The sequence below is a fragment of the Anabrus simplex genome, chromosome 4, assembly GCF_040414725.1.
Source record: "Anabrus simplex isolate iqAnaSimp1 chromosome 4, ASM4041472v1, whole genome shotgun sequence".
Taxonomy (NCBI): Eukaryota; Metazoa; Arthropoda; class Insecta; order Orthoptera; family Tettigoniidae; genus Anabrus; species Anabrus simplex.
Window position 1 is genome coordinate 374,561,308 of NC_090268.1, and position 12,730 is coordinate 374,574,037.

At 37.5% G+C, this 12,730-nt stretch overlaps 1 protein-coding gene across 2 annotated transcripts in view; it reads right to left on the reverse strand.

Annotated features, from left to right (window-relative positions):
• pnut (septin 7-like protein pnut) overlaps nucleotides 1-12,730 on the reverse strand; it is a 641,502-nt gene that overhangs the window by 29,900 nt on the left and 598,872 nt on the right. The gene's annotated exons all lie outside the window — the stretch shown is intronic.

The window sequence follows — 12,730 nt, forward strand, 5'->3', positions numbered from 1 at the left end:
GACATAATTGTTTATAGAGAAATAAACAACATTGAGGATTGTTCAGAATTACAAAGGGACCTTGAAAGTATCCAACAATGGGTTGAAGAAAATAATATGAAGGTTAATGGAGGCAAATCAACTGTTACAACTTTTACAAACAGGAGCTTTAAAACTGAATTTGAATATACTTTGGATGAGGTAGTTATCCCAAAAGATGGCAAGTGCAAATACTTAGGTGTGAGATTTGAAAGTAATTTGCACTGGAAGGGTCATATTGATGACATTGTTGGGAAAGCATACAGATCATTACATGTCATAATGAGGCTACTTAAAGGATGCAACAAAGAATTAAAAGAAAAAAGTTACTTGAGTATGGTTCGTCCATTATTGGAATATGCAAACAGTGTTTGGGATCCTCACCAAGAATACCTAATAAAAGAAATAGATAGTGTGCAGAGGAAAGCAGCAAGATTTGTAACAGGGGATTTCAGGAGAAAGAGTAGTGTATCAGAAATGTTAAAGGAACTTGGGTGGGAAACTTTAAGTAAGAGAAGGGAGAAAACTAGACTTACAGGATTATATAGAGCCTATACAGGAGAAGAAGCATGGGGAGATATCCGTGAGAGGCTTCAGTTGGAAAATAATTATATTGGCAGGACTGACCACAAATATAAAATTAGAAGGAATTTTAGCAGAAGCGATTGGGGTAAATTTTCATTCATTGGGAAGGGTGTGAAGGAGTGGAACAGTTTACCAGGGGTAGTGTTTGATCCTTTTCCAAAATCTGTACAGATATTCAAGAAGAGAATAAACAGCAACAGAGAAAATAAATGAAGTGTTAGAGGGCATTCGACCGGTGCAGGTTATTGTAAATAAAAAAATGTGTGTGAATAAATTAATTCCATCCCCTGGTCTAAGGAGTTTGGACAGCCAAAGTAGGGGACTGCCTGTAGGGGTGAAGTACAGTGGGGACTTCGAGGGCCCTGGGACCGCTACGGTAGCTGTGAAGGCCCTTCAGGAACTCTGAAAAGTGGTGGCAAAAGGGGCTCTGGTTAAGACGCAGCAGGTCGTTATGCTACTTAGGATCCAGGACGGGTAAAAAAAAAAAGTAAATAAATAAATAAATAAATGCAATGTAAATATTAATGTCATACCAGTTTTATAGTATCATTTGAAGCAATTCCACATACTGTGTATCAGTTGACTATATTTGTAAGTAGTACAGGAGATATTATAATTAGAATTTTGTAAACAATTAAATTTATTAAGGATGAGCTGTGTGTTTAATAGAAAACATTGTTAGCGTAAATTGTATAATATTGTATTATAGGAAAAATTTTCTTCTCTTGTTAATTTAATATTTAGTGCTTGACAATAATGTATTTTAGTGTACCATTTGCCACCGAGGTAGACACCTCATTTGCAAATAAAGAGATTTTGATTTGATTTTGATTTGATTTGAAGTGAGAGCAGCCTGTAAACGTAAAAAGAAGGCTTATCAGAAATGGCTCCAAACAAGGGCCGAGGCAGACAGGGATTTGTACGTAGATGAAAGAAACAGAGCGAAACAAATAGTTGTTGAATCCAAAAAGAACTTGGAACAACTTGGAAACAACTTGGAAAGGCTAGGTCAAGCAGCAGGGAAACCTTTCTGGACAGTAATAAAGAATCTTAGGAAGGGAGGGAAAAAGGAAATGAACAGTGTTTTGAGTAATTCAGGTGAACTCATAATAGATCCCAGGGAATCACTGGAGAGGTGGAGGGAATATTTTGAACATCTTCTCAATGTAAAAGGAAATCATCATGGTGGTGTTGCAAACAGCCAAGCTCATGGGGAGGAGGAAAATGATGTTGGTGAAATTATGCTTGAGGAAGTGGAAAGGATAGTAAATAAACTCCATTGTCACAAGGCAGCAGGAATAGATGAAATCAGACCTGAAATGGTGAAGTATAGTGGGAAGGCAGGGATGAAATGGCTTCATAGAGTAGTAAAATTAGCATGGAGTGTTGGTAAGGTACCTTCAGATTGGACAAAAGCAGTAATTGCACCTATCTATAAGCAAGGGAACAGGAAGGGTTGCAATAACTATCGAGGTATCTCATTGCTTAGTATACCAGGGCAAAGTATTCACTGGCATCTTGGAAGGGAGGGTGCGATCAGTCGTTGAGAGGAAATTGGATGAAAACCAGTGTGGTTGCAGACCACAGAGAGGCTGTCAGGATCAGATTTTCAGTATGCGCCAGGTAATTGAAAAATGCTACGAGAGGAATAGGCAGTTGTGTTTATGTTTCGTAGATCTAGAGAAAGCATATGACAGGGTACCGAGGGAAAAGATGTTCGCTATACTGGGGGACTATGGAATTAAAGGTAGATTATTAAAATCAAAGGCATTTATGTTGACAATTGGGCTTCAGTGAGAATTGATGGTAGAATGAGTTCTTGGCTCAGGGTACTTACAGGAGTTAGACAAGGCTGTAATCTTTCACCTTTGCTGTTTGTAGTTTACATGGATCATATGCTGAAAGGTATAAAATGGCAGGGAAGGATTCAGTTAGGTGGAAATGTAGTAAATAGTTTGGCCTATGCTGATGACTTGGTCTTAATGGCAGACTGTGCCGAAAGCCTGCAGTCTAACATCTTAGAACTTGAAAATAGGTGCAATGAGTATGGTATGAAAATTAGCCTCTCAAAGACTAAATTGATGTCAGTAGGTAAGAAATTCAACAGAATTGAATGTCAGATTGGTGATACAAAGCTAGAACAGGTCGATAATTTCAAGTATTTGGGTTGTGTTTTTTCCCAGGATGGTTATATAGTAAGCGAGATTGAATCAAGGTGTAGTAAAGCTAATGCAGTGAGCTCGCAGTTGCGATCAGCAGTATTCTGTAAGAAGGAAGTCAGCTCCCAGACGAAACTATCTTTACATCGGTCCGTTTTCAGACCAACTTTGCTTTACGGGAGCGAAAGCTGGGTGGACTCAGGATATCTTATTCATAAGTTAGAAGTAACAGACATGAAAGTAGCAAGAATGATTGCTGGTACAAACAGGTGGGAACAATGGCAGGAGGGTACTCGGAATGAGGAGATAAAGGCTAATTTAGGAATTAACTCGATGGATGAAGCTGTACGCATAAACCGGCTTCGGTGGTGGGGTCATGTGAGGCGAATGGAGGAGGATAGGTTACCTAGGAGAATAATGGACTCTGTTATGGAGGGTAAGAGAAGTAGAGGGAGACCAAGACGACGATGGTTAGACTCTGTTTCTAACGATTTAAAGATAAGAGGTATAGAACTAAATGAGGCCACAACACTAGTTGCAAATCGAGGATTGTGGCGACGTTTAGTTAATTCTCAGAGGCTTGCAGACTGAACGCTGAAAGGCGTAACAGTCTACAATGATAATGTATGTATGTATGTAAAATATATTAGAATGGATGATATAATGATTTATCACATAAGAACACTTGCCCAGTTAGAAGTGGCTTTTTTTTTAAAACAAAAGCTTGTTAAACAAGTACCAAATGGAAAATGGAGTTTCAATAAAATAAAATTTTTACAATCAAAACTGTTAAGAAAAGGATTGCACAAAATTTCTGCATTTAAATGGTCCTAGAAATATACCAATGTCTACTTTGGTAACTGTTTTCTAAATAGTGCTGAAGTTGCAGGTGATTAAAATTTGCTGTTAAAATTAGTACATTGTTAAGGTGGAAGCAGTTATTCAGTTAAGTGCAAAATGAGTGCTCTGATTAAGACATGCAACAGGTAATCACTGCGTACAGAACGAGATAGGAGTCGTAAGTCAGTCTGTCAACGAACTTGTTCAAACACCTCTTTTATTATTGCAGATGCTATTGTATTCCTTATCCGTCTCAACAACAGCCTACTGTGTGCGACTGTTGAAAGCTTGTGAAGGCTCCAGTTTCCTTCACGGAGCAAGCTTGTTTTTCTAAGAGACTGTTAATCTTATATTTGAAATCATGCTTTCACAGCCCATATAGACACACATGATAATCTTCTGGGATTTGGCATGTCAAAGAAAACAAAGAGAAATTATTTACGTTTCACGGAGGCTTTGCTCTGCGTCTTCAGAATCTTGAACATACTGGACATACTGAACAAGAAACATCTTACTTTGAGCTAAAATGGCAGCATCACTTCCCAATCAAGAGGCTAGCGTACAGCAAGCCATCTGGTGATGAATGAGATTACCACTTACAACAGACGAATGGTCCAGTATTTTCAAGTTCAAACCATCACTGATAGCAGTCTTCTTAGTGGACAGACGTATTTTCTCTTCTGAAGACACAGAGCAAAGCCTCCATGAAATACAAAGAATTTCTCTTTGTTTTCTTTGCCACAGCAATCTTATGATCATCAGACACAAGAGCTACAGTTTTACATGGAATTCAAACCACAGGGACATGAATGTTAATTTCAAAAAATCTCATTTCCAGGGCTGGGATCCAAATTACCAATTCCTTGGTGACAAAACAATGACTACGGGAGTCACGTTCTACAACACTGAGTAGAAAATAACCAGGCCACCTTCCAGTATAAAAGGCACTATATTTTTCAGTGCTTTTATCGGTGATCATTATGAACTCGTGTGACGTATCACGTAAAACAAAATTCAATACTCAAAACTTTTAAGGATGATGGAATAGATCCAAACAAATATGTTCTATTAAACAACCAGGTCAGAAACTGATAATTAAAGTACTATTTGATGCAACTGAAAGTGACTGTACTCAATACTCTCCTGCTGACTTGCTAGGCCTAACGCATAAGAGGATTTTCTTTCAGGGTTTATTTCTAATATTTTTGGACACTGAGAAAGCATATGACAGTGTACCAAGGGAAAGAATTTGGCAATGCATGAAAGAACTTCAAGTGCGAGACAGTCTCGTAGACAAAGTGAAAATGTTGTATAGTGGGAACAGAAGTTGTATTCAAGTAGGATGTGGTTTGTCGGACTGGTTTGAAACAAAGAGAGGAGTGCAGCAGGGCAGCTCATTGTCACCTCTCCTGTTATTATTGTGATGGATGTAGTAATGAAATCTATTAAAAGGAAAGAACATGGAGATATCAAAGCCTTCACATTTTCAGATGATGATGTAATCTGGAGTGACTCAGAAGAGGAATTGGAAGAGAGAATGCAAAGCTGGAATGAGGAGTTGAAATATGGTTTAAACATCAGCAAGACCAAGACGATGGTGATGAAAGTGTATGGGGAAGGAGCAGAACCAATAGTCATGTTAAATGAAGCCCAACTGGACAGCGTTCCAGTTTTCAAATACTTGAGGTGAACAATCGAATCAATAAGGCAACACAATTTTACCACAAGGTAAGACACCTGCTTTGGGATGAGCAAATACCCATGAAAACAAAAATGACACTGTACAAGTCCTATTATACACCAATTCTTACATACAGTCTCAAAACCACAACACTGACCAATAGAGATAATTCCAAGCTTCAGGCAGCTGAAATGAAATTCCTACGCACTACGATCCAGAAAACCAGGAAAGACAAGATTAGGAATGAGAAAATTAGAGAAGAAGTAGGAATAGATCATTCTCTCCTCAATAAGATTCAGATATCAAGACTTGTGTGGTTTGGTCACATGAAGAGGATGCAAGTAAACAGACCTGCAAGGAAGGAATTTGACAGAAAAGTAGATGGAAGATGACCCGTGGGAAGGCCACGAAGGAAATGGACAGATTTAGTTAAGAACGATCATGATTGGGACAAGTTGGTGGAGGAAGAATGGTACAAGGACAGGATGAGATAGAGGAGGCTCATATACCACCCCTGGGAAACTGGAGATGGTTTAGGATGATGATGATGATGATGATGATGCGACTGAAAATGGAACTATTAAATTTCAATTTAACTGTAGTCTGGTACAGAAACTGTTTAAAATTACAGCCTGCTGCTGGAATACAAGTTCTGAAACACCATGTCATTGCCTGTCTTCCATGTTCAAAGACTTCTGGCATGTGCTGTACAGAGTAAGCAACTGCAAACACCCAAGCAACGCGTTCTTCCTCAGATTAATTGGAGTCTATTATATCAGGCTCTTTAAGTGCCCCCACAGAAAAAAAAAAAAAGTCGAGTGGAATGAGGTTGGAAGAATGAGCAGGTTATGCAGCAGCAGGGTGCACTTATGAACAATTTTGTAAAATATTACAATTAGATCTAAATTTACTATTTTCATTCTCCAATTTCTGGACTATGGTTATTTAATCTGTTTGTTTTGATCTTTTCTATACCCCTAGTAGTTTGAGTAATGAATTTTGTTACACCAATTACATGGCCTGACTACATGATGGTTCAGTCTTGCAGGTCCGTTGCAACTATTTTTCTCTCATTCACTCGTAAACATGATGCCCCTAATAATAAAGCAAAAACGTTTCATCTCCAAGCTATCAAGAGGGTTACAGATCTCAAACTGGTGCCCAGATATCCTACACAGAGAAAAATCTGACATCACAACATCACTAAATGGCGAGACCCTTCTGCTTAGCATTTCCCCCATTGGTATAGGGTGCACTTTGTGGATCTTGTTATGCCACATCATACAATCAATTGTATGGTTTGGTCACGGACAGTTTTCAGATCCTGACTTACAGTTTTGTTGGGGTTGTCCTTATACCCTAATACTTCAACTTCCACAATGCAGTGGTGTTGGGTGCAGCTATCTGGACATGCCCATACCACCAACTTCTGCTTTCACAGACTTTTTGAACGACTAGGACTGCCTGATGGGGTGTTTGAGAGTATTCTGCACTTTTAGTGGTAGTCCAGCACTCAGTGCTGCATACAGCAGTGCAATAGGTCTTACAGCACTCCAACAGCTTTTTGTTTGATTTCAAACTTGCTGGCACTTGTTTGTTAATTAAGCCCCACCATTTGCCTGGTGTGAAAATGGAAAACCATGGAAAACCATCTTCAGGGCTGCTGACTAATACAGTTTTCCTCCTCTATGAACTCCATCATGGTGTATTAATACAATACACAAGAGATTCCTGATGACCTTCCTCTTAAGTTTACTTTACTAAACTTTTGAATGTAAGGCTGAGTGAATAATGAAAATGGAAAAAAGTGCCATTATCTATTGTGAGTAAAAGCTCTACGTGGAGTGTGAATTCTAAAAAACACACAATAAGCTCAATGTCTGGTGCAATATGACACACTACCAGATTAAAAGTGCATGCTGATTGCAGCACTCTATACAGTATTTTGATAAGCTGCATAATTTTCTCATACCCTAGTTGGAGAAGAATCATGGAAAGGATGTTCCCTATGAGCAAAATGAAGCCTCATCACACACACTAGAAAAGTCAGAGGATTCTTAGCCACAACATTCAATGACAATTGGGCGGTTGTTGAGGGTCCACTACTTCGCTTGCAAATTATTTGGCCCTTATATTCCCAAATTTCATGTAGTATTCCATAACCACACATACATGCACAGCAATCTCAGAACCTCGATGATTTAAAGCAGAAAAATTTTGCAGCATTCATGCATCTCAATCTGAAAATGTTTGGAAAAGACAATGAAAAGTTAAAAAGATATATTATAAAGCCCAAAGATCAGAACATACACTTTAATTTTAATACCAATGCCATAGCACTAGACTTCAAGTGAACACATAGCAACAAGTATGTGTGAAAATATTTCAAGAGACATAATAAAACTATATTTTGTTGAGTACATGCCAAGCAAATATTTATTACATGTAACTATCCTATAAATTGCTTAGATCATTTTGCATATCTGAGGAGTTTCTAAAGGTTCTCGTGAAAGACAGAAAATTATTGAAGTCATACAAAATCACTATTGCACAAGAGCTATACTAATCCAATGATCCTGCATCTAAGATTACATACTGAGAGTTCTGAGCACGACTGAAGGAGGAAAAAAATAAGTCTTAGACAAGACTAGGCTCCAGTTTGTCTGTCCTTATACAGCAGGGTACTCTTTTTCCCTGCAATGAAATACAGAGTATTCACCAGGAAACACAGCCCACCTTACTCTCTTCCCCCCACTACAAAAGGTATATGGCAGCTGTCCACTAAGCAGCAGTGTGAATGTCTGGCAGGATCTTCTACCAGTCCTCTGCTATAGAGATATTCCAAAGCACACTACAGACGTACAAGTAAAATTCCAAATTAATGATGTAACAATACCAGTTTCCTTCATTTTCATTACACTTCTACAATTATTGTACTTAGCAACAAAGACCCTTGATACAGAATTAAACAAACATTACGATCATGTGAAATTAACGTAAAAACTCATACCAATAGGTGCCCCTAGAGCAGACTTAACGAATCTTGAAAGAATAATTTTTTCTTTGCTTTTTTGCTATTTGCTTTACGTCGCACCGACACATAGGTCCTATGGTGATGATGGGACAGGAAAGGCCTAGGAGTGGGAAGGAAGCGGCCATGGCTTTAATTAAGGTACAGCCCCAGCATTTGCCTGGTGTGAAAATTGGAAACCATGGAAAACCATCTTCAGGGCTGCCGACAGTGGGGTTCGAACCCACTATCTCCCGGATGCAAGCTCACAGCTGCGTGACCCTAACCGCACGGCCAATTATTGATAATGCATTTTATTCTAATGTTTAACTTGATGAAGATAAAGTTGGAAGATACTATAAATGTAAATAACTAATTGGGGTAAATATCCAGTCATAGGAAGAGGAATTTGGGAATAGAATAGTTTCCAGTTTCTTTGAAATCATTTATGAGAAGACTAGGTAAACAACTGATAAGGAATTTGATACCTGGGCAACAGTCCTATACCATATAATGATGATTGGAATTTAACATTGCTTTGTATAAGTAGCACACACAAACGATTTTCCTAGCAGACATAATGTGATTAAACATTTCAATGAAATATATTATTAACAAAAGAACGTATGAAAAGAGGCATACAGATGAATGCAACACTGAAAATGAAAATAAAAATATTCGGCATAATGAAGACTTGAACCTTCGTACCTCATATTACGAAGCGAGTGCGTTAAGCATTATGCTACGAGAACACACAGGGTGACTGAGACACATATACTAACTTATACCTGGAGTCTGAAAATTGAAAAATTAAAATTAGAAAATTAAAGTCCATTTGAGATTATTTCCAAATAGGTTTTGATTTTATATCCTTGTCAAGTTTCTTTGCGAAAGCTTGCCATATAAAATGTGTCCCTGACTGTGATATAGATGTTGATCCCCACAGGGAACGTGATGGTGTCTATTTGAGAGGCTGGTGTGACCGTTGCAACTCAAGAGAAGCTTTAATGTTTAAAATCCTGCAATACAATATCGATCACTGTTACAGTATCATGCTTTTATCAATATACTATGCTAATTTAAGCTGTATGCCACCAGAAATACAGTTAATAATGTTCAGCTCTCAAAACTTGCCTGGCAGGTAAAGTCTTATCGGGCCCCTAAAGTGGCCAATAAATTATGCGCTGGGTAACTAAGATTTATGCTGCCAGTAGCGCTACCCGGGGGTGGTTGAATGGAAATATCCTTTTACGTGAAGGGCAAGTTACGCACTACTTTACCCGAAGGTGGTAGAACTGGCCCTAAGTGATTAACTAGCAACTGCAAATTTCCAAAGTAATCTTCTACCATTTTCCAACACGAGAAAACTTCAAAAAAGCTGAATGTACAAAATAAATTGCACAGTTGAAAAAATTTAAAAGTTTAGGCATAATTTGTGGATGTTTTAAAGTTTCAGGAAATGAAGGTGGATCCTTGATTATTTTTCTCTTTAAATGATGCCTACTTCACAATTATTACATAACTTCTCATATACACATTTTGTATTCTACAGCAAACTGATATTCAGTTGTATCCTTAACTAGCACCAAAGCAAAATACAGTCACCCACAGTAATATCACTTTGTTTACTCAATACTTAGAATACATTCCCCTCCAGCATTTTTTTCTACTCATGTCTATCACAATGGCAGTATAAAAGGGTCTTTTTAACTTACAGAATATCGTCAAGAGTTTTAACAGCATGCTACAAAGAAAATTTAAGCAAGGACCTGAGAAACTATTGTATTTTTTCCAGCAAAGTAGATCTCATTAAAGCCATAAATATATGATTCAAGAAACAATAATTTATTAATCACCGTCATACATGTATAAGTTGTACAAAATGTATCAATAAGCGGTGTTTCTAATACTAATTTATACAATCTGATGTATTCATAGGCGTCAAATAATTCTTCAATGGTGATCTGAAAAATAGCCTTCATCGTATCATTCACATCAATATTTATTGCCGAATGGTTATTATAATGGTGCACCCATTGTTTAATCAGGTCCCAGACATTTTCAACTGGTGACCAATCTCCTTTTTTGCAAGCAATAGGATAAGTGAAAGATTGTCACGGAGGAGGAAATTACAGACTGATGGTTGACAACTACACAATTTTAATACATTTAAAACAATCTCTTATATAGTAATGAGATATACTCTGAGTGATCCCACAGTATATGAAGGTAAGGGAGCTAGTGGTCAAGTGGTTAGTATAAAAATGGTTGTACCCAAGAAGGCAGGGTACAATCTCAGTAGACTTCTGAAGTCAGGGATGTCTGTAGTACACCATGTCATTTACATTAGCACGTGAAAGAATCTATAAACACATTTGGTGTTCATTAGGCTAGATTCTAATATGTCATTGAGTTTCCGTTTTGCTACAAGGAGTACTAACTTTACAGTAGCAAAATCTGTTAGCATGAACAGTATGTCAAAAGTGATACAAGCGGTGTTCACCTAAAAGAAGTTGAGGTCATCTGGCAAGAATAATAATGTTGCCATTGATGCTTTCAAGGCATGATATAGGCTTTTGGGCTTATGCCGTGTCAAGAAAATAGGGTGAAATTCTTTACGTTTTGCAGAGAACTTTGCTCTATGTCTTTAGAAGATGATTTCGGCTGTTCACAAGAAAGGCTTCTCAAACAATGAGGTTTGAATTTAGACGTTATAATAGAAGTGGAAGTGGTACGTTCATTCGTCACCAGATGGCTTACCGGACGCTGTACAGCGCTAGCGTTTGAAGCGGAAACTGACGGAATGATCAGAATCATAAAAGGAAAGAAAAATTCCACCTAATCAATACATTTATTTTCTTGTAAACTATTACAATCTAGGACCGGTTTCGACCCTTCATAGGTCATCCTCAGCTATATCAGAATCACATTTGCATTTCTATCTTATACCTCTGAAAAACCTTCATGATGTATTGTTTCATAATTTTTCAGTGAAAACTTATCTAAAAACTTACAAATTTCTAAGCATTGTGTTAAAATTAAAAATTAAAATTACAAAACTTTGTCTATTATATACATGCCCTTGGGCTGACAGAATGCATCCTTGGGTTGATTAAGCACATATCTTAATTATTGCTTATTCTGTTGATCGAAACCCTTTTATACTTATGTACAATCGTGAATAGACTATCAGTAAAATTTGATAAATAAAGCTTACGTGATAATTATAATAAAATATCATATTACATCTTTATACCTTATTGCTGGAGTGATATTATTTTAGGCAAAATATAAATGCGTGTTGACCTCTATAAAATATTTTTACTTAAACACACTAATGTACTTTAAAGTCTAATCATTGTACTTTAAAGTCTAAAATACTTATTGCTTGGATCTTGCGTTGTTATGTGGTAAAATATTATAACAATTTGTCTTGTATAACATCAGATATTGATAATGTTTGAATATGCCGTGTATGGTTGGCTTTTAAACCTAATGATTAAATGTCAGTTCCTTCTTGCATAAAATTACAAGTTTCATATTATGTTGATTATGTATTGTATAAAACATAAATGTCTATTAAATTGAATGCTTATCATTTACTACAGAAGTTTTAAAAAACACTTGAATGTCCAGTAATGTCAAATTACTCATGTATGCAGATGACATGGCCTTAACGTCCATCTCAGAGTCTGACCTGCAAAGTAATTTTAACAAAGTGAGTAAATGGGCAGAAGATACTAAGCTGAGACTGAATGAGGATAAGACCGTCTCGATGACTTTTAGGAGAGGAGGCAAGAATGGAACATTTTACTACGGAGACCGGCAGTTAAGATCAGTATCAAGTTTCCGGTACTTGGGAATAACATTTCAATCGGCTGGAAAACAATTTTCCCTTCATGTCAAAGAAAGATTAAACGCGGCCATTAAAGCAATGGGTGACATCAAACTTCTCAGCAGCTTGTCACTGACGACGGCCATAGAGTTGTTTCATCTCAAAGTCAGTCCAGTTGCGTCCTACGGAATAGAAAACATATGGGTGCATCTTACCAAGGCACAATTGCAAAGTTTAGAGAGTGTAAAATCAGCATTTCTTAAAAGAGTACTTTGTCTATCCAAGTACACTCCTTCGCGCCTCGTTTACGTACTGACAAGAGAACTGTTCTATGTAGAAGAGCTGCGTCTGAAGTTCCTGCTTCCCACCACCGCGGCGTATAAGGCACTACTGCAGGAACTTCTTCAAAAGAGGAACAACATATCGGACGATTTTTACCTCAGTGACGCAATGATTAATTTAGAGTGGATGCAAGGAGGTTATAAATTAAGGCATATATCAACAAGGCTCGCCGTGCATGGATTTCACCATAAACTGTGTGAATCCATGCAATTTCATGACCCCTGCCATGACTGTAAGTGCAGAAGATGTGGTGAACTCTG